The sequence below is a fragment of the Zosterops lateralis genome (genome assembly GCF_965231275.1).
Source record: "Zosterops lateralis genome assembly, chromosome: 15".
Taxonomy (NCBI): Eukaryota; Metazoa; Chordata; class Aves; order Passeriformes; family Zosteropidae; genus Zosterops; species Zosterops lateralis.
Genome location: NC_139775.1, coordinates 15,718,319 through 15,740,668, shown reverse-complemented (window position 1 = coordinate 15,740,668; position 22,350 = coordinate 15,718,319). Strand labels below are relative to the sequence as shown.

The 22,350-nt window shown below is 57.1% G+C and overlaps 1 protein-coding gene across 1 annotated transcript in view; it reads right to left on the bottom strand.

Annotated features, from left to right (window-relative positions):
- NTN3 (netrin 3) overlaps nt 1-7,750 on the bottom strand; it is a 29,121-nt gene extending 21,371 nt beyond the window's left edge. The window contains exons 1-2 of the mRNA XM_083872417.1: nt 7,545-7,750; nt 7,040-7,120 (exon numbers count right to left, since the gene is read on the bottom strand). The gene's annotated coding sequence lies outside the window, so the exon portion shown is untranslated. The remainder of the gene's footprint in view (nt 1-7,039; nt 7,121-7,544) is intronic.
- Between the last annotated feature and the right edge of the window lie 14,600 nt (nt 7,751-22,350).

Here is a 22,350-nt window from a genome sequence, read left to right as displayed (position 1 = left end):
CTGGTTAATCCCCCAACACCACCCTGACAGGACAATCCCCAGCCCCTGCCTGGAGCTGAGCAGCAGCACAGAGCCCCTGCCAGCCCACTGGCAGAGCCCTGCTCTTGTATTCTCACCCAGCAAAGGGGCTGCAAGGTGCTGATGGACTCCCCCTCACCACCCACAAGACCTGGCAGTGCACATAATTGCAGAAGGCAGCACAGCACCTCTGGCCCTGTGGTGCTGCCAGCCCTCTCCCTGCCCCTGTCCCCCTCCAACTGCACATCCCACAGAGGGCACACAGCCAGGTCCTGACTGCAGCCATCCCCTTCCACCCCAGCACCCACAGCGCAGCACTAGCAGGGAGACAACCCTGTGGGAAAACCTCTGCACCAGGAGGAGGGAGAAGAAAACCCCCAGGGGTCCTCAGTAGCTGCATCCATCCCCTCCGGGGAGAATCAGGATGTGTGGAACATGGCAGCCAACAGAGAGTCTCCTCCACTCCCTCTCTGCTATGTGGCAGCGAGGTGACAGGAGTGGGGATGTGCTCAAGCAAAGGCCTTTTAATTTCCTGTCTGGTAAGATACAAAGGGGAAACCCTTCCCCAGGGGAAAGTGACAGCAGAAGCATCTCTAGTGGCCAGGGAAGAGGCCACAGGGGAAACTGTTTTGAGCACTGGAGCAGCAGGTCTGGGACCCAGCACCAGGTTTCTGCTGTTTAGGGATGCACAGGGACAGGAGTATCTCTTGCTCATCCTCCCTGCCCCAGTGGGACGCTTTGTCCCTCCTGCCATTCTCACCAAGGCACAAGTCCCTGAGGTTCAGTGCCAAAGTTTGGGTGGCTCTGCTGCCAGGGAGCAGCCACTGGGGAGCCAACACTTGCTCAGCAGCACATCAGCACTGCGGAGGCAGGGCATGAGCAGAAATCATTATCATCTGCAGGACCACACACAGGCACGCACGCTCCGTGCTCAGCTCACCCCATTATCCCCCTGAAAGAGAGCTGGGGCCAGTGGCCTCCATGGGCCTCACCTCCGTATTGGAGAGGAGGGCAAGCTGCAATCTGCTCCCTTTTATACATATTCAGCACGACCCTGGGACTGCCGGCAAGCTGCCAGAGAGGCCTGGGAGTGGGTGTTCCTCTCCCTGGTCCCCATCTGCCCCCCCTCTCCACTTGCCATCTTTCCTGCCCCTGTTCAGATCAAACGGAGGCGCTGCTGACTAAGCAGAGAGATTTGGGATGACCCTCGGGTGCTGAATCCAGCCCAGCACGTTCCTGGGTCCTGCCTGAGGAGGGAGATGAGCAGTGGAGCCCCTTTCCCAGGGACAGCATCCCAAAGCGTTGCCGGCGAGGCTCTGGGGTCTCTGCCAGCCCCCCGCCGCCAGCAGCAGCAGCCCCGGCCCGGGGGAATGGTGGGGCTCACCCTTCCCGAGGAAGCGGCCGCCCTCCCAGCTCCTCCCCAGAAGCGGCTGCATTTTTGAGGTGGGCGATTTCCTCACTCCTCCACTCACTCCGGGAATGCTAACAGCCGTGCGGCTTGGAAGGAAGTCATGCTGCCGGAGCACTTCAGAAGTGCTTTTTTTTTTTTTAAAAAAAAAATTAGCTTCCACATCTAACACCTCCACACCCCTTCTCTCTACAACTACACACTTCCCAGAGCGACCAGCAGTGTTTCCCTGCCTCGTGGGAGATTTGGCAGTGCCACCGAGGGTGATGCTGGGTGTCCTGATGCTGAGCCACTGGGGAGGTGCTTGCTCCCCAAAATAGAATGGATGAGGCAAATGCAAGGAGAGCAAACTTCCCACAACGGGGATGCTGGTGCCTCCAGCAGCCCCAGGATCACCACCTGGCAGACTGGGGCCACAGCAACTTTGCTGAAGTAATTACAGGATTAAGTGGAACAACACTGGGCAGGGAGGGAAGCGAGTTATTAACCAGATTTGATCCCAGGACCTTTGCAGCACAGGAGCAGCCTTCTGTAATTAAAGCGGAAGGGAAGGCACAAGTGGTGCTCTGCTGCTGGAAAAATGTGGGATTAGAGGGCAGGTGATGGCTAAAGCTGAGCAGCCAGCACTGCTCTGGAAGGGGATGGGAAAACCCCAAGGAAAGACAGGGCAGAGATGCTGCACTCCTGCCAGGACCTGGCTGATGCCTGTGCTGCTCCCCTAGGCTGACACCCCTGCACCAGTGCTGCTGTCACACTGCAGCTGAGTGCATTTCTCCTCCAGGCCAGGACAGGACAGCAGGTGTGGGGGCATTTGCATCACTTGAGGAAAAGACGTGGCTTTACTTGGAGCTGGCTGAGGTGGGAATGGCTGGTGCCCGGAGGAGCTGCTGCATCCCTCTGTGCACAGGGATAAGGTCCTGGGTGTCAGCGTGGGGCAGGGATGGAGCCACCCACCCACGTGGGGCACAATGTGCACAGCAAAAGCCATGGCTCAGGAGCAGAGATTCCTGGGCAAGGACTAAAGGACTTGAGTACTTGAGAGGGTCCAACAAGAGTCTGCTCTTGGGCAAGACTGATCTAGGGGCACTGCTGGTTCCTGAGCTGTGTCATCCTCAGTAAAGCCCACCACACCTCAGATGCCCCCTGAGAAAGAAGCCACTGGGAGGATGGGGCAGGATCCAAAGCAGAAGAGGAATGATGTGCTCAGAGAAGCTGAAACCAGGCACAAGTGAGCAGAGCACGTCCCTTAACCAGGATATACCTGCTACTACAACCTGCACATCTCCACCTTGTTACAGGCCCTTTGTGTGAGGGTGTCTGCACTCCCTTGGCACACGTGTGTGGGAGCAATCCCCTGCAGCCCTGCCCCAGCCCAGGAACAAGATCCACCCTGGAGGGCTGCCAGAGCCCCCGGATACCCAGGTCCCTCTCCCCCATGCCAATACCAGCCTGGGAAGCTCAGTTCCTCCACCCAACAAACAGAATCAGGCCCAAACTCTGCTCCGGCCATGGATAAATCATTCCATGTGTTTCTGGGATATAAAAACACAACGGAGAAGTATTTAAAGTGAAAGGAAAAACTCTGTGGAGTCAAGGTACTGGTCCGGCTCAGCTTTCCAGAGGGAGGGAGCGTGTGCTGGGAGAGGCTGGGGGGATGCAGAGTGTCTGGCAGTGCTAATCGCCTTCCCAGCCACTAATGGAGCAACTGGTGCCCACTTGGGACACGGCTAATGGCACAGAGGAGATGCCTCACTTTCCTTTACGAGCTTCCTCATCTCTCCTGATATTTAAGCATCGGGAGCTCCTGAGTGCTTGCGGCCCCACATCCGCAGGGCTGCCCACTCCAGGCAGCCCCCCGGGCCCTCAGCCCTCTGCAGGCACAGCCCAGGGGAGCAATCACACAGCAGCATCTTCCTGCAGCAGGCACGGCAGGTGATGGATATTGCAATGCACTCTTGGCAGGTCGGAGGCGGAATTACACCAGCCATAGGATACCCCGGCGGTGCCAGGAGACACGAACAGATTACACTGAGCACACAGGAAAGGATGGACCAGATTCTGACCTCACTGCTTTGGCATCAGCCCCAAGTAGCTCCATTCACATCAGGCCAAACCAAGACATAAGCAGCTCCATTCAAATTTACACTGGCATACCTGTGGTCAGGATCTGGCCTGGCTTGAATTAGTTGCAGCCCGATGTTACAAAAGGCAACAACGAAGCCCAGATTTCCAAGGTTATCGAAAACAAACAAAAAATAAAAGAAAAAAGAAATCCGCCATAAAACAAACAGTCCCCAGGCTACTCTGCTGTGTGCACGGAGCTGTCAAAGGCAGGATGCTCAGACACAGCCCTGCTCACCGGTTTCAGTAACTCATAAGCCGTGCTGACCACAGGAAGGAGGGACCAACACCAAACATGGGTTTCCATGGGTTTCCATGTTCCCCCATGCCCACTCTGCTCACCACTGCTCCTGGGCAGAGGTGGTCCCGCTCTGGGGAGAGGAGACTTCACCCATATGATGAAGACCTGAATACATTTTGCTGCAATGCTCTGGCATACCCCAGCCAGTGCAGGCTGGAGATCTCCTCCTAAAGTTCCCAATGCAACAGCAACTCAAGAAGACATTTGGAGCCCTTGACCTTGGAGGACAAACAAGCACTTCCTGGATGGGTTTGGACTCGATGGTCCTTGTGGGTCCCTTCCAACTCAGGGTGTTCTATGATTTTTTTTTCTACCCCATTTATTAACCTCTACTACATCTTGACCAGTGAGTTGTTTTACCCAACTCTAACCCCACCACAGTCTCTCAAACCCTTTTGGACATTTCTACCACACTGCTTGGCTCTACTGAGTGGTCTCAGCAGCATCCCTCAAGGTGCAGAGGATTTTTCTCCCACTACTCCCAGTGGATGCAAAGGACTCAGAGTTCCAGTCCAGAAGGCCTCACTGCTTCCATGCCTTTCCACTCCATATGAGAATAAAGTGATCTGGTTTCCATAACATTTCTCATTGCATTTTCACAACATGCCGGGCACAGATGTTGAAAATAGTCTGGATGAATATTTAAAATGGTATTCAGAAATGACAACATTTGGCTGGCTTTGAAAGATCTCTCACATCAAGCAGAGGATGGCTCACAACAACGGACTGGAAACGCACTGCACTTTGACATCTCATTTTTTAAAAATTTTTTTTTTAACCCCCTCTCTGGCTATTGGTGCGATATTTCGTGCCCCTGGTGTCCCACAGTCTGTTATTGCTTGAGTGCCAGCCAAGCCTGCAGCATTAGGAAGAAGCTGTCACGTACGTTTTTAAACATCACGGGGCAAAGCGGAATATGGAAAATCTGTCGCGTTTCCACACCGAGCGCGAGTGTCCTGCGCAGGCTCAGGGAGGGGCTCCAAGGGGCACAAAATAATTGCTTCCTTATGGAGCAGGGCCTGACTAACCAGGGTGGTGGAGCAGGACGCAGAGGTGCTGCCTCAACACCGTCAGCATGGTGGGCTGGTTCCCTGCTGAAGACATCTCCGGACACCCCTCAAGGTGTGATCTGATCTCACCTCACTGATCTCACCTCCTTCTTCAGGGCTGGGGAAACCCACTCTGAGTGACTCCTCTGCCAGCAGCCAGCCAAGGTGGGACCTCTGTTCTGTCCAACCCGGACTGAAGACACCATTGTTCTGGTGCTCAGAGAGCAGTGGAAATGCTTCTCAGTCTTGATGCCTGGCAGCTTTCATTTCTGGTGAGCATCTTGTGCTCAGTTGCATCCCTAGGCCAGGCTTCTCTCCTCCACAGCCTGCAGACACACATCAGCTCCTTCCCAGGCTGGCATTGCACCTGCCTCCTTCCATGGACCTGCCGTCCTTCTGCACACAGGTAGAGGAGGGAAGGGTTTTGGGGCCCTTGCAGCCCACCCTGCCCTCAGACCGCTGGATCTCCTGTCCCCTCCTCAGCCTGCTCCAAACAGGTGTCAGAGCAGCACAGCAGCTCCCTCTGTTTTGTAAATGGGATATTGCAGAAAAAGAGAAAAAAATTTTGCCCCCCATCCATTGCAAACACCTTGGAGGGTGTTTCCAGCACAGAGCCAAAGCCACATCCCTCTCCAGCGGTTACAGGGAGCTCCAGCCTCTCCTGGCTCTGAGAGACGGGTAACAGCAAACTGGGCTGGGGAAGAGGGAGGGTGTTCACATCCAGCTCTGCACTCAGCATTGTCTCAGCCTGGCTGCTGGTCCAACACAAACGGCACGGGTGGAGGTGGGGATGCTCAGCCTGGCTGACATCCCACACATTCATGGAATGAGCTCCCTGAGAGAGGAGTATCCATGCCCAGCTCCTGCCTAGATGAGCATCAGGACCAGCAGGACCACGGCACTGCCAGAGGAGCTCCTGCTCCTGTCCTCGGGGCCTTCCTCACCCGCCCTGCCTGGGGAAACAGCAGAGACTGCCAAGCTCCACATCCCCATCCCACCAGTTAATCCTCATCCCAAGAAAGGTATTTCCACCCACCCACTCTCCAGCGGGCCGGGGAATCTGTGGGTAGGCTGGCGTTCTGGGGAAATGAGGTTTCAGCGGCTCCAGGAGAGGAAAGCAAAAGCAGCCCCAGCAAAGGCAGCGCAGGTTCCCCTCTCCCCGTGCACCTTCACTGCCCGGGGCTCTCACCGAGCTGTGCCTCCCTCACAAGGGGTGGGTGCTCGGGGTGCCGAGGGTCTCACCAAGCTCCGGTGGGGCAGAGCAGATCCCCCGGGAGCCGTTTGGAGCCCTTTCCAAAGGGAGCCGGCCCTCGGAGCCGCCCCACAGCGGGGTCTCTGGGGCAGCCGCGCAGGGAAGGGACCGGCGGCGGAGCCCGGGCGGGGACGGGGACGGGGGCGATGCCGCAGCCCGGGGGGCTTTGTGCCCGCGGTGGGAGCGGCGGGCAGGGCACCACGTGCATCCCTCGTGCCCGGTCAGGCGGGGCTGGCACCGGGGCTCGGCCTGGCGGGGCTCCCGCACCGCGCCCGCACCGCGCCCGGCCGGGGCTGCACCGGCTGCGGCTCTGCGGGGACAGAGAGAACACCCCGGGCCGGGGCTGCACCGGCTGCGGCTCTGCGGGGACAGAGAGAACACCCCGGGCCGGGGCTGCACCGGCTGCGGCTCTGCGGGGACAGAGAACACCCCGGGCCGGGGCTGCACCGGCTGCCCCTCTGAGAACACCCCGGGCCGGGGCTGCACCGGCTGCGGCTCTGCGGGGACAGAGAGAACACCCCGGGCCGGGGCTGCACCGGCTGCCACAGTGCGGGTACAGAGAGCACCGGGCCGGGGCTCTGCGGGTACAGAGCACACCGGGCCGGGGCTCTGCGGGCCGGGCCGGGCCGAGCGGGGCCAGGGGAGCTGCCCGGGGACAGGGACAGGGACAGGGACGGGGACGGGGACGGGGCTCGGCGGGCGGGCGGCCCCGCGGCGGGGAGGTCCCGCTCCCGGCGGTGAAAAGATGGAAAGGGAAATAATAAAGGGAGGGCGAAGTGCGGGGGGGAGAGGGAGGAATAAAAGGCAACGAGGGAGGGAGGGAGGGAGGGAGCGGTGAGGAGGAGGAGGAGAGCCGGAGCTCTGCAGGGAAGTTGGAGCGCAGCTCTTACCGCGGCCGGGCAGGTACCGGGGCAGCTCCGGGAGCGGCGGCGAGAGGAGCCGGGGCCGGCGGGAGCGGATCCTTCCCGGGGCTGGCCGCAGCGCGAAGAAAGGAAAAAAAAAAAAAGTGAAGAGAACGGTGGATGTGTGTGTGTATGTGAGGGGGGAAAAAGCGATGATAACAGATTTCCAGGGAATGGTGCCGGGGCACGGAACAGGCGGGATAGCGGGAAGAGGGAGCGCTGCTCCCGGCGGGGCGGGCGGGTCCCAGCCCTGCCCGGAGCTCCCCCCGCCCCACCGCACCGCCCGCCGCTCCGGCTGCCGGGGAGGGAGGGAAAGGGGCAGGCGGCAGGGGAGGGCGAAAAGGAAAAAAAAAACCAAAAACCACCCCTTGAAAAAAAAAAATGAAAACGAAAAAGAAAAGCAAGAATAGGAGAAACTGATCCCCGACCGCCGCCTAGACGCGGAGTAAAAAGGCTTCAATAAATCCCGGGTTGAAAAGAAGGGAAAAGTCACCTCCCCGAGGAAATCAGAAGCAGATTTCGAGCCATTTAATCACATGCAGGGAGGTGTGTGCATGTGCGCCGCCCGCCGCCGCTGCCAGCCAGCCCTGCCTCCGCCCTCCGCCCTCCGCCCTCCGCCCTCCGCCCTCCGCCCTCCGCCCGCCGCCCGCCGCCCGCCGGCAGCGCAGCGGGCAGGGCCGGGGACGGGCGGGGAGCGGGGAGAGGGGAGAGGGGAGAGGGGAGAGGGGAGCGAGGAGAGGGGAGAGGGGAGAGGGGAGAGGGGAGAGGGGAGAGGGGAGCGAGGAGAGGGGAGAGGGGAGAGGGGAGAGGGGAGAGGGGAGAGGAGCCGCCCCGGGCAGGGCATCCCTCCCGCTCAGGGCATCCTTCCCTCCATAGGGCATCCCTCCCGCTCAGGGCATCCTTCCCTCCATAGGGCATCTCTCCCTCCATAGGGCATCTCTCCCTCCGGGCATCCCTCCCTCCCCAGGGCATCCCTCTCTCCCCAGGGCATCCCTCCCTCCCCCAGGGCATCCCTCTCTCCCCAGGGCATCCCTCTCTCCCCAGGGCATCCCTCTCTCCCCAGGGCATCCCTCCCTCCCCAGGGCATCCCTCTCTCCCCAGGGCATCCCTCTCTCCGCGCTCCCACCCGCCGCCCGCCCGGCCCCGCCGCCCCCGGGAGTTCTCTCAGCTCCATCCCCGTCCTCTCATCCCCCGGTGCGCTCCAGGGCTCAGCGCTGCCGCAGCCCCTCATTCCCCTCTGCTCCCCAAAGAAAACGAGGCATTTACCGGGCGGGAGCGGCTCCTCTCATGGGGGAAGCTGGACTCTCCGCTCCGTCCCGTGTGCGGGAGATTTTCACCGGCCGCCCTCGGTGTCTGATTTTGGGGCAGGGAGGGAGAGGAGTGGGGCACTCCCGTCCCCAGCACAGCCGCCGCCGGGCTGTCCCCGGGGGGCTCCTTCGCTACCCCCGGGCCACCTGCGAGCGGGGCACGGAAAAGGTGAAACCAATTTAATCGGTTTGTGGGAGGCGGCGGCGGAGAACAGGAAACGCGGGCCGGGACTCTCTCCCTCCCTGGGGCCGCGTTCACAGCCCTGGGGCCCCCACATCTGCCAGCTCGGCCTGGGGAACCCCCTCCTGTAACTGCCCGTGCAGTGGGTGCGGGGACTGAGGACAGCACCGGAGGAAGGGCGAGGTGCCAGCCCGGTGCCCGCCCGTTCTGTTCAGAGCCCATCACCCAGCCCCGGGGCAGCCCCACAGCCCCTCGCTCTGGGGCAGCAGCAGGTTGCAGAGCAGCTCTCCCAGCCGGCTGGCAGATGCTCACTGCAGGGCAGAGCCCAGCTGGCCGCCAGCCCCGGGGGAATTGCTGTTTGCTGCTCTCTGCCGTGTTGCATTAGAGACGTTTCCTCTCCTGTTCCAGCACCGGGGATGTGGATAAACAAAACTGGAGCCACGAGGTGACAGGACAGAGGAGCCCCGGGCCATGAGCAGGGGAGCATCAAGGCTCTGATCCACTGCTGCAGGTGTCCTGTAGCCCCCTGTCTCTCTCAGGGACACTTGTGAATTTTGGGAGCTGGGCAGTCAAGCCAGGAGCCACAGGAGCAGCCCCAGTGCAGGTGGCAGATGGGATGTCAGTGCAGGACCATGTTTGCTTTGTGTGGGATCAGATCACACTGCAGGGCACAGCAAGGCCCGGGGTGGCACCAGGGACAGGCTGGGAGGATGAAGGCAATGGGGTAAAATGAGGCATAGTTGGAAGATCCTGACATGACATGAAGCAGGAATTGTCCAAGCAATGGACCTGAAGGCACTTTCCTCACCAGGAGACACAAGGACAGCCGTGAACATGAGCTGTGACACTGATCCAGGGTGGTGTGAGCTGGGGGGGCTCATCACCACAACCTCAGTGCTGCTGTTCTCACACCCACTGGACCCCCTCATCCTGCGACCCAAACACCATTTAGAAGAAGAATTTAGAATTTTTCACCATATGTAAAAACTTTGGACCTGCTGTCCACAGGCCTCACATCAGTGAAAGCCCAGGGACAGGCAGGAGCTGTTTCCTGAGTCCCTCTTTCCCCTGTTCCTTCTTTGTAGAACAGAGAGCCTGAGAGAAAGATGTGACCCTGGGTTTGGCACATGGGGGTGCTGCAGGCACCAGCAGGGCAGGGATGGAGCACCCACTGAGGTGGGAATCAGACTGTGAGGCCCTGTTGGTGTCCCCCAGCATGGTGACATCCCCCAGTGTGATGTGAGGTGGGAATCAGACTGTGAGGCCCTGTTGGTGTCCCCCAGCATGGTGACATCACCCAGTGCTCCCTGCCCGCCTGGGCTGACCCTGCAGCACTGGCAGGACCAGAGGGCAAGCACTCTGTGTTGTTTGTCACCCTGCAGTGTGCAGGAAGCTCTGCCCGTCACAAGTTCCCGTTCTGCCATCCATCCCTGCTCCCTGTGCCTCATGTCTGATGCCAGCCAGGCCTCCCAGTCAGCAAAGGACTGCTGAAAGGACACAGACGTCCACAAGATGTTGGAGCAAAAGCACTGGCACCGAGTCAGCTGGGGCAGATACAGAATTGTTGAATGGGTTGGAGGGGCCTTAAAAGATCATCCAGTCCAATTGCACAGCGGGGACATCTTTCACTGGACCAAATTGCTCATTCAGACCTATCCTTGAGCACTTCCAGGCATGGGGCAGCCACAGCTCCTCTGGGCACCCTGTGCTAGGCCCTCACCACCCTCACAGGGAAGATTTTCTCCCCGATATCCCATCTAACCCTGCCCCTGGCAGTGAGGAGATACTCCCCCTTGTCCTGTCACTGCAAAGTCCCTCTCCAGCTCTGTTGGAGCCACTTTTGGAATTGGAAGGGGCTCTGAAGTCCCCCTGGAGCCATCTGTCCCCCAGGCTGATGCCCTCTCCTGCCCTCTGTATGTGCACCCCCTTCCCCTGCAGCACAGGCTCAGAGCCAGCCCTGCCCTGGGGGACCCCGCTGGCCATTGCCTTGTGGCCACAGAGGGGCTCCAACCCGATATGGGACACGGGACACGGGAGGGACACTGGACACTGGACATGGGGCAAGGGAGGGACACAGGACATGGGACAAGGGACACGGGAGGGACACCGGACACGGGACAAGGGAGGGACACGGGACTCTCGGGCCCGGCGCCTCCCGCGGTCGGTGCGCGGCGCTCGCGCGCCCCCTGGTGGCCCCGCCGCGGCAGCGCAGGGCCCGCCCCGGGGCTCACCTGGCAGATAAACCCGACTGTAACTCCAGTCCCCGGCCCTGTAACCCAGTCCCCGGCCCTGCCGAAGAGGGAGAACATGTCACAGCGGGCAGCCCCAGCCCCGTTCCGGCCTGTCGGAACCGCTCCGTGAGGTGGAGGCTCGTGTTTCCAAAAGAGCAGGGAAGAGACTCTATCTACTGCCTCACAGCATCCTTCTTTAACCTCCTCAACGGAGAAGGAAGTGGCTGACTGCCAGAAGGACTCTTTCTTTTGACTGGCCCCACAGGCCCCTCTCCCAGTGCTGTGAGAGAGGAGGATCTCATTTCAGCCACTGGGTCATCTTCGGGATGATTCCATAATCCTCATGTTTCCCCTCTTTCTGTGCCATTGACTCTTCCAAGGGCGCCTTATCTTCCTCCCTGTTGGGACTATCAGTCTCCTGACAGACACATCTGCCTTCCCGCCCTGTGCTCAGAGCCTGTCCCCACACAGGGTTTATTCTGGAGTGCAGGGCACAGCAGCTGTTGCCAGGAGCTGGAATGTGACCTTGCAGGGAGGTGCAGACACTCTCCTCACAGGGTGTGATTTGCATCCTGCCTTTCTCCATCACATCCGTGTCTCGGGGCTCACCTGAGCCTCAGCAGCCCTTGGGAGTGTGTTCCCCTCCACCCTGACCCTCCTGCTGACCCCCAGCCTTCCTGCAGTGCATCCAGGGTGCATTTTGGGTCCATCCTCTTGCTCTGCAGAGCTGGGGAACAGAGATGTCCTGGGCAGTACCCAGGGCTTGGGCACTGTGGGGATATGGGGGCAGCACAAATCCCCTCCCTGGAGAGCAATCGCCCTTCTCTGGGCCACAACAGCTCTTCCCTGCCACCCAGAATGGTCAGTGGGGGCAGTTCACCCTGGTGGAGACAGGGTTTGTTTGTTTGTTGAAAGGTGTGCAGTGAGTGTGGCTTGGGGAAAAGTGACCCATTGCAATATCACCACTAAACCCAGCATATAACTGCATATAGCACATATACCCACTGCAGTGACATTACATGGACTTCGCCCTGCCCTGCTCCTGCTCACCCCAGCACGAACATTGCACAGGTCAGGCACAGCGCTGGACCTTCAGTTTACAGCCCCAGGCCAAGGTGGGGCAGCCCAAGGGACTCGGGCAGTCTTGGAGCAAGGCTGGAGAAATGCTGAACCTGCAGCAGCGTGTGCTCAGGCCGTGTGTGTTCTGGTGACATTGCAATTCCCAGTCCTGGACTGGGGGATGCTGTGGAGAGATGCTGCAGAGGGTGGGGACAATGTGCAACACAGCCCTCAGACACACTCCTCAAACAGGCTCCATGCCCCCAGGAAGGGACAGTTCTGCAGGTGCTCCAGGTCCTGCTCTTCCAGCACATCTTCAGCTCTGTGGTATCTCCCTGTGGCTGCTTTTAGCCCACAGCAAAGGGACCGGCACGGCCCTGCTCACAGTGAAAACATCCCTGGGCAATGCTGAATGTGATGGGCACGTCCCAGGTCCCGCTGTTCAGCAAACAGCTGGGCTCAGGAATTGATTTTTTGTGCCTTTTTCCCTCTCACCAGCTTCCTGAGCTGCAAGAACTGTCTGGCCCTTTCCTGAACACTCTTTGGTCCATCTTTAATTCAATCCCCACATCACTGCCGTGGCTGTGTGTGCAGACCCCTCAAGGATGTCACCCCAGACCTCACACTCCTGTCTGTGCCCCCCTGCTCTGCAGCCACCGGCAGGTAAAGGGACCCCCGCGTGCCCAGGGGCCCCTCCAGCCCCGGGGGGAGCGGCGGGTGAGCCCCCAGCCCTGCGGCCGCGAGATGGAGCCGTTCCCCCGCGGACCTTCTCCCTGTGCCGGGGAGCGGCTCCGGCGGCGGGACAGGGGGACAAGGCGGTCCCACGGTGGCACTGCCAGCTCTGTGCTTGTCCCAGCGGCGGGAGGGGGCTGAGCCTGCCCTCCTGCCATCAAAGGAAGGATGCCGAGCTTGTCACAATAGGAGGACCCCGCGCACACCTTGTGCCACCACAGCAGCCTCGGAAAGCCCTGGGGGTTTCTCAAGGATGAGATCTCTGCTGAGCGGGTTATGGGGATGCAGAGTGAGGGTTTTATCCTGGGAAACACCTCACCTGGATTTTAGGAGCTGTCTCCCAGGGGGCCCAAATGCTGCCCACGGGGCTGGAGTCAGAAACAAAGCTTTAAAAGGGGCTCTTTTAATAAACCTCATCACCCACCTCAGCATCTCCATATACCTGGGGCCCAGCTCCTGTCTGCTCTCTTCTCCCTGCTCCAAGCCTTGTGCAGGGATGGGAATGAGCCGGGCGGTGCTTTCCTGCACCAGAGGAACGGGAGCCCTCCCGGCAGGTGGATAAACAGATAAACAGATAAACAAGCAGATAAACACCTCGTCCTGCTGCAGGAGCAGGCGGCCACCGCAGGACGATGCTGCAATCGGAGCACAGCCCGTGCCTGCTGCTCCAGGGCTGTTCCCAGCCGGACACCGAGGGAGGAGGACCACAAACCTGCCCGGCAGATGGAGGCTGGTCCTGTGAGAGCCGGCAGCAGCTTGCCGGGCTGGCTCTGGCATGGCTGGGGTTGAGGTTTGGCTTTGGTGTCTTGTTTCCTCCAAAGCAATTCAGCGCTTGGTAGGTTTGGGTTTGGATTCCAGAGAGCCTCACTCAGAAGTTTGGTTGCCCAAGGGCTGGGGGCCCCAGGCTGCTGCAGGGACCACGAGCTGCAGTACAGAGATGCCAGACCAGGTCTCCCAAGGCAGCAGGGCCTGTTGCTGCTCAAACTTGCCTCCAGCAGCTCCTGTGGCTCCAGAGCCTGCTCACTTGCAAGCAGCAGCAGCAGCTACTGTGATATAAACAAATCCCCATTTTCTGAAGTGGTGGAGGGATTGAAGTGTCTGCTTCCTCATCCTCTTTGGGGGTGCTGGCACATCAGCAGGCCTGCAGGGAGGGAGGCAATTCACAGCCCCAAACCTGCCAGAGCTCCAGAAGGGTTGGGACATTCTCTCAGTCCCATGGAGGGAATGTTGGGGTGTCCTGTGCAAGGAGTTGGGCTCCGTGTTTGGGGCCACTTCCAGTTGATGAAATTCAGTGAATTCCTGTGAGGAAGCAGAAGGATGAGCGTGTGGTCAAATGCACTCAGTGACACTTCTCCAGTTCTCCAGAGTGTCTGGGGGGATCATCCCTCCTCTGCCTCAAGCTGATGGTCTGGGGCTGAGCTCCTGGTGAAAAAGGAGCCCGGGGGGTCCCTTGGTGAAGCCACATCAGACCCAGCAGTGGCTCAGGCCTTGCTGAACCAACTAAAGACCTTTGTCTGAAGCTCTCCTGAAAGTGAGTCTTTATGAAAGGTGGTGGTGGTGGTACAGGGCTGGCAGCCAGAAGGTTGGGGAAAAAGGGATATTGAGAGGAAGGGTTGGGACAAAGGGCTGGGAAGGAGGGACCAGGGTGGACAGTGAGAGGAGGAAGGCAGGAGAGGAGAGGTGGGAGGGCAGGAAGGGAAAGGAGCTCGCAGGAAAACACAGTGTGAAGAGGGAGAGAAGAAAGATGGTTTGGGGGGAAGAGAAACACACAGAGAGTTTTGTAACAACTTAAATTCATTCCAGACAATGTCCAAGGAGCCCTGGCAGCACGGGTTGAAACTAACCCTGCCTTTGATTTTATGAGTTCATTATATGTTGTTTGGGACAGTGATTCATGCATTTTGGCTGCTTCACATTTTCCCTTGTGTCACAAATGAAGAGGGGACCACGAGATGGATTCTTTGGATGGAAATTATTCCCTCAATTGTTAGGTAGATGTCTCTGTGCCATGCGGATCCCAGGAGGGTGCTCTCCTGGGCTGCTCCAGTCCCCTGCACAGCACACACAACCTCTGTGCCTTATGTCCTGCTCCCTCTTAAAGGGAGAGCACCGAGGATGGCTGGGCAGAGGGTGATGCTCAGGGGTGGCCACGTGTGTTCTGTGCCTGCCCTTTGCTGCAAAGCCCAGGATGGGCCAGGGGATGGACAACTGGGAGAGCTCAGACCTGTGTGGGGACCATCTCCACCCACCAAGGATGGTCCTATGGCCAGTGTCCCAGAGCCCATCCTTGCAGATGGTGACCCCAAGGTGACAGATCCAGCTTGGGGACCCTGCTGAGATCACACTGCAGCACTGCCCCTCACCTCCATCCCCACCCCCAGGGCATCACTGCACTTACAGGTTGTCACTGCTCAAAGGTGCAAGTGCTGGATGAACTGCAGGAAAAACCATTCAGGAACAAGTTGGTGGCTTCCACACCATCTTGGTTGGGAATACTTACAACCCTAATAATAGGCCCTGGGCAGAAAAGTAACAAAACCTGCCCAAGACAGCATCAAAGTTTGCATTAGAGTTTACTGAAAAACACTAATGACTTGGTGGGGTATTGTTACTATTTTTAGCTTTCTGTGTCATTTCAGGCTTTCCAGTGAAAGGAAGAAAAAAAGTCTCACAGATTTTTCAAAACACGTTGGTGGAGAAAATACAGGCATGAAAACCTCTGAAGTAGCTTGAAAGGAGAGCTGAGACTTCCTTATGAACTTGCACGAGTGCCAGATTGTTGGGAAAGATGGGACAGGAAGGGCTTGTGGATATGATTGTCTGGTAAGAAATCCTGGAGATGTAAAAGCTGTGAGTGAAATAGAAATGAAGGGCAGCTCTGAGATGTGATCATGGCAGGCAGGAAGACGGGGATGAGCTGGAGATGGGTGGAAGGACAGAAAACAAAAGGAGCCAAGGGTGCAGCCCCTCTCCACCCTGCCAAGGCATCAGGGAAAAGGGGGATAAGAAAAGTCTCTTTAGAGTTTAGAATACAGGATGATGTGGTGATAGAGCAGTTCTCATGGGCTGCAGGCAAAGTCTGTAGGGTTTGTATCTCGGGCTGGTTGGTCACTGTAAATTAGAATATTCAACACAAAAGGAGACACAATGGATTGGAACGAGGTCCTCTCTCTCTTGCTCTTCTATCTTTTCTACCTCTCCCTTACCTCTCTTACCCCTCTCAGCTCTTTCACCTCCCTCACCTCACCCCCTCTCTCTCCCTCTCTCTTTGGGGTTCCCTCCAGCCCAGGCTGTGGCTGAAGGCAAAGCCCTTTTTACCCACTACCCTTGCAATAAACCCCCATGTGTCTAAATATCTCAGCTCTGCAGAGTTCCCTCTCCCTGCCCTCCACGGATGCCCCTACACCAGATGAGTTCCAGGTGGACTCCCAGGCAGAACCACCACGCAGAAACCCATCCTGAGATGGGCTGTGGTGAAGAGGACAAGAAGCACCAAAGTGGGGTGGCTGAAAGCTTGAGGGTCTGGCAGGGGGTACCAATAGTGCAGCCCTGCAAGCCCCAATCTGTCCTGCTCCAGGTGAGTTCCAGAGACCCAGGTAACCCACACTCCCTCCTTCCTTCAGGCCTGGGCTCAGGTGGGGAGACTCTTCTGAGGATACAGCACACTCATCCTGCTGGGATTGCAGGCCAGCATCTTCCCCCAGCACGAGCTTCACTTCAGGAAAATTATTATTTTTTAAATTTTTTTTTTAATGTTGTTGTTTTTAAAGAGAATCCTTAGGAAAAACACTGGCTGAGATGGATCAGCTCGTTTTCCCGAGTTATCCCGAGGCAAAAGGCAGAGGGTGTGGGCTGTGATACACACCCACATCTGTACAATGAGGAAGGCAACAGCGCAAAGCAAAAACAATTGCATGAAAAGCTTTCCAACAACAAAGTTTGCAAACCCGCAGAGCCCAGGCTATTTCTTGTGGTCGGTGGGTAGGAGTTCCCAGATAATAGGGCCTGACAATGGAACAATGGGGGCCGAAACACGCGGGCCACGATTAGAAGTTATATAACAGTGGCTGGCATTTATTAATAACACTCGTGTTGGGCTTCATCTTCTTAGTTAGCACTTTTCAGGTTCAGAGCACTTTACAACCCCTGGCTATTCCATGTTGGGTGCGTGGCATGAGGTGACCTGGAAAAAGCTGCATGCCTGTTTCTCTTGCAGGCCTTAAAGGGGAGAAAGGAAAATGTCAAGCAATGGGCTTTCACTGGCTGTTTGGGATCTCTCCTGTACCCCACAGTCGTGGAGTGGTGTGAGATCACAAAGGAACATCATTTGGGAAAAACAGAGTTTTCTGGGACGTGTTACTGAACCTTGATGTTTACAAAGTGCTCCTTTTCCTGGAGAACAAGAAAAAACAGGGACTTTCACCGGGGACTCACGAATAAGTTTGGGTGTGATCCCAAATGGGAACCAGCCCTGGAGGAACAGTTCCACAGCCAGCCTGCAGTTGTGGCATCTGTCCTCCAGCACCGTTGTGGGAGCAGGAGTAAAAATTCCCACACAGACATCCCCAATGGCTGCCCACCAGGTCCTGGGACATCCTGATGAGAGCAGTGGGCAGGGCTGCTCCTCAGGATGCACTCGGGGCAGGCTGGGCCAGGCTGGCAGCTCTGTGTGCCCGTGTCTCTCTGATGAGACCCTGACGCAGAGCAGCCGCCGTCGCGCCGGCGCGGGGGACGAGCGGCCCAGTCTGAACAGGTTGTCTCCTTCTGCTCCGGCTATTTATTGCTCCTCTGACTGTTGCTCGTGGTATGTGCTGACCGCTCACTGCTGGTGAAAAACAAGGGGATTCTCGTCCAAGCCCTGGCGCCAAGCAGGCAGCCACGCTTTCCTTCTGAGAGGGCCTGAGAACCTCTCCTCAGCCCTGGGAGGCAGATGTCTCAAAAAGCAGCTCAGACCTGGGAAATTTGTGGTCCAGGATCAGGCTTTGGCCTCAGACACCCAAACAGCTCATCAGACTGTCCCCAGTCTGCTTCAGAGGCAGAACCAGCGCTGGCAGGAGAAAAACCTGCCTGTGTTCATGGAGGAGAAAGTAAAGGGCCTCGTGGCCCCACAGCTGTCCTCCTAACCAGGGGCTGCAGATTCTCACAGGAGAACACTGCAAGGAGAAGGAGGCAATGGAAGAGCTGCAGGTTCTCACAGAACTCTGCAAGAAGAAGGAGGCAGGGTTTGCACCTAACAAGGGATAGGACCTTGTGCCATTCTCCACTGGCTCTAGAAGTGCATGTGCTCTAGAGCAGTCCTGGGGCATGGAAATTCACACTTCCAGCAGTTCCTCTTATAGGAAAGGTCCGGAGATGCTCAGCAAAGCCAAGGGCAAAGAGCCACCCCAGGGACAGGCCTGTGATAAACCCCAGGAGTCCTGGGGAGGTGCCTGTGCCTGACTGGAGGCACAGGGCTGTGATGCTGAAGTGATTCCCACATCCCACTGAGCAGTAGCCAAGCCATCCTGTAGGAGGAAATCTCTTTTTTTGGCAAGATTGAAATAATTCACATCTGTCCAGATGTGCCTACCTTCACAGGCAAGATCTTGAGATAACAGATACCATGACCCTGCTTTTTTTTTCCACCTTGGCCTCTCAGGGATGCTGGCAGCACCAGCAACAATTTTAGCACTTGCAAACCATCCTCTCACATGGGAAAAAAACCCTCTCACACCATCAGCTAATACTGTCTGGTGGAGAGCAGATTGCACTCCAAATGCCAGAAGCATTGATGGCTCAGGGACTCTGCTCACTGGCAACCATCTGCCAGTTGACAATTTATCATCTCTTCCTCCTCAGAAGTGTTTGGGGGCTCGCCCTGCAGACTGGTCCCTGCCTGAGTGCCAAGAGCCGTGCAGGGCAGGGCCAGCACGGTGTCAGTGCCTCAGCATCCCCTGTGGTGCAGCAGGAGTCACTGGTGGCACAGAGGTGGGCCTGGGCTGCCCTCAGGTCTTTGCTGCAGAATTTATTGCAGGGGAAATCAGGGTGTTTCCTGAGGTTCATGTCTCCTCACGGGTCTGGATCAGGCTTGGGAAAGTCACTCCTGGGGTTTCTTCCTGCTCTTTCTGTGTGTTTTCCTGCAGAGCTGGGGTGAATGACAGCCAGGCTGGACCAGGGGACCCCTGATCATGGACCCACGACCATGGCCATGCTCTGTGACATGGGCACCGAGAGGACAATAGTGCCCCTCAAGCCCCCAGGACACCTGGTGGCCTGCCCAGGACAGCCCAGCATGTGGGACCCAGCTGCCTGTGCCTGGCTCCAGGGGAGGCAGGACGAGGTGAGACTGCCTGGATGAGACAAGCAGCCAGGGGAGATGATGAGAGTAATCTCAGACCTTTTAAATCAAGACCTACACGTGCCCTTTGCTGCTGAGATTGAAATCAGGACCCTCCTGGCTTCAAAGACAGTGAGCATAAAAGGTCAGATTTCTTTACTGTACATCCCAGGTGACAGTTACAGCCAGAACTGTCTAACAGCACAGTGTTCCAGGCGGGAAAATCCTTTTGTTATGGACCCTGAAGTACTGAACAGAAAAGGCTAAAATACTTATTATTTTATTTTATTTTATTTTATTTTTTCAGGGAGAAATACATACTGGCCCAGGCAAGTTGATGAGGATTAAAAAATTCTCCTCACACTTATTGGGAAAGGATAACATTCACCATCTGGCCTGAAAGGAACTTCTGGCTCTTTCTTGGCACCCTGATCTGAATGCACAGAGTCTGTGGGTTCACACTGGGTCAAAAGGCTCTGGTGCTGTTTCTGGGGGGAAACCTCTAAAATCCCCATCATGACATTTTCCCTACAATTTAATTTGTCGGGAAATTGCACAGGCAGGTTAATAACATAGTTTCAAGGTAAGTTTGGTCTAAAAAAAGTTTCCTGCCAATGCCAAATGCAGTTTCTAGGGCTGTTTCCTTCTGGCATTTGTCTCTGCCCCTTTCATGCCTTCCCACCTCCAGATGAGGTGCATTTAACAGGATGGCTTAATGACAGATGGGGCCAAAGCTGGTCTCTCTGGATCCTGGTGGCAACTACTCAGTGCCTCATCTTTGTGTGTTTCTCCTTTTGCCCTGCCTTGGTTTAGGTTTTACCCTATTGGAGTTTTTTTTTTTTTTTTTTTTTTTTTTTTTTTTTTTTTTTTTTTTTTTTTACTTGTCCTTCTGATCATGGCCTTCACTTCAGAGACTGAATTGAAGAGTTTTTAAGACAGGAGAAGGAGCTCCATGTTCTCTTGCCCTGGGGATTTCTCCTGTCTGTGCTCCAGCAGCTCTCAGGGCACAGCAGAGCCATGGTCCCCCTTGGAGCTCAGTGGAGGAGGAAAGTGGAACTCACAGAGGAGGAGAGGAAGAAGCAGGACAGCTGTTGTGGTTTGAAAGCAAAATGAATGAGAGGCTCCAAGTCAGAGACATAATTTAATAAAAAGGTAAAAATAAAATAAAATAAAATCAATGCAATAACACAAAGGAGCACTGGCAGAGTCAGAACACACCCTGAGCATGGTGGTGGGAGCAGTCCAGGTGAGGGGCTCTTCCTGAAGCAGTGATCCCACAGAAAGGTCTGGGAGCTCTGCTCCTCTGGGAATCCAGTGGCTCAGGGCTGCTTGTCCTGTCCCAAATCCCAGATTCTCTCCAGGTGGGAATGCTTGGCTCCTCCCCCTGGGCATTGGGAGCATCTCCCAATGGGATGAGGAGTCGTGCAGTGGCTCCTTGATGGCCCATTAAACAGAGAGAGCTCCTGGAGGGAGTTCCCTGTGAGTCCTGGGCAAGGCATTGATGGGCCATGAGCAGAAGAGCCCAAAGGAGGGGCCTGGGAAAACACTGCCCCACCTGGTTCCAACAGCTCATGGGGATGGGGATGGGATAAATACTGTGTGCACATCCTGCACTGCAACCCAGGACAACAACCATGAATTGGAACTATCAGTCCATGGGGTTCATTAGCAGGAATTAGTGCCTGATTTACCAGCACACTCCTCTGTACCCAGGATTAAATTCTCACCTCCCGTGTTTCAGCAGGATTGCCCAGAGGATGTGACCAAGAGCTCTTATCCCACAGTTTCACCTCCTGTCTGTGCTGCACTGGGTGGGGGGAGCTTTGCAAATGGTCTTTCTTAGGCAGATGTGCCACACAGTCCTCGCCGGCAGTGTTTGATGGAAAATGGTATAAAAATATAAAATTTTGATAAAGAACAGAGGGGAAAAAAACAAAACCCACAAAACCTGACTGAATTTCCACAATTCCTTTCCTGATTCCTGTCTCGCTGCAGTTGGTTGAGTGTTTCTAAATTCAGCTACGCTTCCAAAAATTTCTGACCAAAAAACATAAGGATGTTTTTAGAAAAAAAACGTTTCTCAATTTTTCCCTTCTGGTTTGGCCATGTGCTTGACTCACTGAGAGGAGACTCCAGTTGGTTTTTCTAACTGGAACCGCACTTTAAAGGGAACAGCCATTCCCTTAATTTGGGCTGATAAATCTCGTGGGCACAGATGAAGATAAATCACATCCTGAACCCCAGAGTACAAATTCTCAGGGCTTAAACATTTGTGTGGTATTTGTTAAGCAATTTGAAGTCTCATTGAAGTAACTGAGCTGGACAACAGGGTTGGAGCTGGCCCAGGACAACAACTGTGCACAGACACTGGGGCTGTGTGGGGCAGGGATGGAGGGGCCTGGGTGAATCCCACTTCACTCACAACACTCATGGAGGACGTGTCCTTTCTTCTAGGCAGGGTATCTTTGCTTGTGCCTCCTCCACTGCTCCCTTTGGGAGGACAGAGGGATGCTCTGTCAGCCCCTGTGGGCAGCCTTTATGTTCCAGGCATGCAAAAACTCCTCACGAAGGACGGATTTGCTTCAGCCCCGAGGAGAGCAATGCGGGACTTTGGATTTCTTGTGTCTGCTGCAGCCTCCAGAGGGGAAAAGAGGCTCCTGCCACCCTGGGGTGACCCAAAGGGGTCAGCAGTGGCTGCTGCCAGGATGGAATTCCTGGAAAGATGCTGCGTGTCCGGCCAGTGCCATCCCAGGGGGGCACAAAGCTCCGGCTGCACACACAGGATGGCACAGCTCAGCTCCCTCCGAGGGATGGGCTTATCCTGGCATCACCACAGGGCACGGACACACTGCGACTGTCCCGGCACTGGGCAGGGGCTGCCGTGTCCCATGGCGGGATGCTGGAGGTGCTGCAATGTCCCGGCTCCTGTGGGGACACCCGGAGTGCTCTGAGCCCTGTGCCCAAACGGGACCCTCGGTGCCGGTGCCGGTACCGGGATCCCCCCGGACCCAGCGGGTGCCGCCTCCCCGCGCGGCCGCCAGGTGGCGCCACCTTCCCGGGTCAGCGGGGACCGGGACCGGGGCCGGGACCTGTCTGAGCATCCTCCGGGACCAGGACCGGGACTGTCTGTGCATCCCCCGGGACCGGGACCGGGACTGTCTGTGCATCCCCCGGGACCGGGACTGTCTGTGCATCCCCCGGGACCAGGACCGGGACTGTCTGTGCATCCCCCGGGACCAGGACCGGGACTGTCTGTGCATCCCCCGGGACCAGGACCGGGACTGTCTGTGCATCCCCCGGGACCGGGACCTGTCTGTGCATCCCCCGGGACCGGGACCTGTCTGTGCATCCCCCGGGACCGGGACCTGTCTGTGCATCCCCCGGGACCGGGACCTGTCTGTGCATCCTCCGGGACCGGGACCTGTCTGAGCATCCCCTGGGACCGGGACCGGTTCAGCACCCCCGCGGGGCTC